The sequence below is a fragment of the mitochondrial genome of Prunus mume, assembly GCF_029339155.1.
Source record: "Prunus mume mitochondrion, complete genome".
Taxonomy (NCBI): Eukaryota; Viridiplantae; Streptophyta; class Magnoliopsida; order Rosales; family Rosaceae; genus Prunus; species Prunus mume.
In genome coordinates, this window is record NC_065232.1 from 300,001 (window position 1) to 303,022 (window position 3,022).

The window sequence follows — 3,022 nt, forward strand, 5'->3', positions numbered from 1 at the left end:
TCTCGGTGGAAGAAAGGAATAACGATGGATTTCTATGGAGCATCCAGGAACAAGAAGGTTCGATCGGACGACGAATTCTTACGTGGTCCAAGGAAATCAAAGGTCCGCTTCCACGATTTCATCTATATCGAATCTTAATATCAGAATAGCTTATATAGTCATGATTCAATTCAGATCCACTGCACTTACTTTTGATTGATTTCTCATTTTTCGGATCTGATTGGAACTGATGACTGACGCCTATTTCTTAGGGCGTTTAAAGAGCGTGACTCTACCGCTTAGTTAAAAGGGTCCATTTGATTCAATTCATGAATTAGCCCACTATGAGTTTACTGCATTTGCATTTTTAAATATATTAAATTATAGATTTTTTATGATAATAATTTATATAATAATATAGTATATCATTCGTGTCTCTGTTACAACACGGCGAAACAAAAAGGTTCGAATGAAATCCAATGAGAAAAAATAATAAGAATTTTTAGGCTGTATACCTAATTTTCCTGGGATTGTAGTTCAATCGGTCAGAGCACCGCCCTGTCAAGGCGGAAGCTGCGGGTTCGAGCCCCGTCAGTCCCGACCCGATGAATCGATCAATTCATCTCTCCATTATCTGTGAAAAGGGGGGGTAAAGAGTAGGATATAATTCCCAGCAGGAGGATCCTTCTTTCGTTTCGCATTTATCATCGGACAAATCAAGTCAAGGATCCGAAGGAGAATAACTAGTACCGATTGATGGGGGAGAGTTACTATTACACAAGAAGACTGATAAGATCTATTAAATATCTATAAAATGCTTTTAACGCTCATCCCTTAGCGCAAACACTAAGCAAGTAAACTACCTTCCTTTAAAGCTTTCGTTTCCGCGATTTCTTCCACCAAGATACCCTCCCAATTTTGAAGAAGCCCTCAATCAGGGAAGAAAGCTATGATAGAAGAAATAGAGGCTCTAAAGAAGAACGACACTTGGGAACTGATCACGTTACCAAGAGGCAAACGTACGGTTGGCTGCAGGTGGGTATATACCCTGAAACACAAAGCGGATGGCTCTATCGAGAGGGCTCGTATTGTGGCGAAAGGTTTCACACAAACCTATAGCATCAATTATCTCGAGACGTTTGCTCCTGTGGCCAAACTAAACTCACTCAATTCCATACGAGTCATTCTGTCAGTTGCAGCTAACAGATCTTGGCCACTGCATCAGCTCGATGTCAAAAGGGCCTTTCTTCATGGAGACCTCCACCAGGGTTTCGAGCTCAGGGGGAGGAAGGGAAAGTTTGCAGGTGAAAAAAGGCGATATATGGTCTCAAGCAGTCTCCTCGGGCTTGGTTCGAGATATGAAGTTTGGTTATGACGAAGATAGACGGGTTTCCAGAGAAGCAATGCTGATCATTCCGTGTTCATAAAAAGGAGAAAAGAGGAAACTACTGTTCTCCTAGTGTACTCAGTTTAGAACTCTAAATTAACAAGTCAAATTTAGATATTAGTAAGAAATGCAGCTAGTAAGCAAGTCGAGTAAGACGGCGATTATTAAGTCGAGCGAGCTTTCACTAATACTAATCAAAGACGAAAAGCTAAGGTCAGAATTCGCATAGAGATGATAGGCGCTTCTCGTGGAGCTCGGTAGTCTCCCTTAAAACCGCTACCGATTCTTGAACAGAAAGCGCTTACGAAGACCATTTCTGGTCTATCCGTGTTAATGAAATCCATCCCGTGAAACGCTAAGCAAGTAAACGACCTTACACATGGTAAAAAATTCCTGCAAAGAAATGTTTGCTTCTCTCATAGGAAAAGAGTCCGATAAGTATCCCTTAGTCTGAGCAGCTTGTTCCTTTGGAACGTTAGCATCATCTTTGGATTTCAGTCAAACAAGGAATATATTAGACTCCATCTTGTTTATGAGTTCATGATCAGGCCGAGAGATAATAGGCATAATAGCCTGAATACCATAATTATCAACATTGGAATTGTTAGCAGCCGGAGATGAGTCAATGGCTTCTACTATTACCTGATGAGAAGAATCAACCCAGAATCATGAGAAGCAGTACTGGTTGAAGGATCGGCAGAAATCTGTATGTGCTGAGAAGTGTCTTTATTAACAGAAAAAAGATTCTGCTCCGTCTGATTCTCCGCAGTATTGTTTGGAAGATTATATGTATTATCAAAAGATGATTGGATGGTGTTGCCCGTTGGCCTTTCCTGAGGTACGTTGTTCTTATTTGTGACACCCATATGGTTTGTGTCTGACCCAGCATAGTGCTTTTCTTGCCGTTGTTCATTCTTCTTTGAAGCCGAAAAATGATAGTGAGGCAGCAAGGATCCCTCAGTGGCAGCAGGCCATGTCTGAGGAATTGCCAGTCTTGCAGAAGACGTCGTTCATTACCTTATCAGATAGAGGGGGGCTCAAACCTCTTCCTGACGGAAATACCACCATTGAGGGAAATTCAGACTCACTCTTGGTATCGATTCTGAGAAGACTTTTGCCCCACCGGCAAAGGTTACTTTTGTACGGGCTTGCAGTTGTTGCCACGGTGAGAAAGTAGTCTTTGTTCCGGGAATGCTTTTCAGAAAGGAAAACTACGGTTAAAAACTAATGCAGATCCGACTGATGTGATAGTTCCAGTTCCTGCACTCCAGAAGCAAGCAACGGACAGTTTACACAGATGCGACAGGAGAGACAACAGGACCTGGTTGGCCCCTTTCCGACAGATAGAGATAACACTGATTTACTGGATACGGGAGACTTTCCAGTTTCCGGATGACCTCAAGATTCGCTACTAAAAGAAGGCCGATATACGCCTATTTATTACCGGATTCCAACCCGTTTAAAAAGTCCATAGGAAAGAAGTACTTATACTTTATACATGCGTCTTTTCATTCTTCAGAGCCTACTCTTGCTGGAGTTGTGGCTGGGTCAGATTCCATAACCTCTGCTAATCTCCGAGCTGCCTTTCCTTCGGCTTGTAACAAACGCGGGGCCATTATTTGATCGTTTGCGGCCTTCGGCTATTTATTTGATGGA

At 42.2% G+C, this 3,022-nt stretch overlaps 1 non-coding gene across 1 annotated transcript; it reads left to right on the forward strand.

Moving 5' to 3' along the window:
- The first annotated feature begins 505 nt into the window (after positions 1–505).
- On the forward strand, positions 506–579 carry trnD-GUC. Its single transcript has one exon. It is a non-coding gene; the product is annotated as a tRNA-Asp (tRNA).
- Positions 580–3,022: the final 2,443 nt, after the last annotated feature.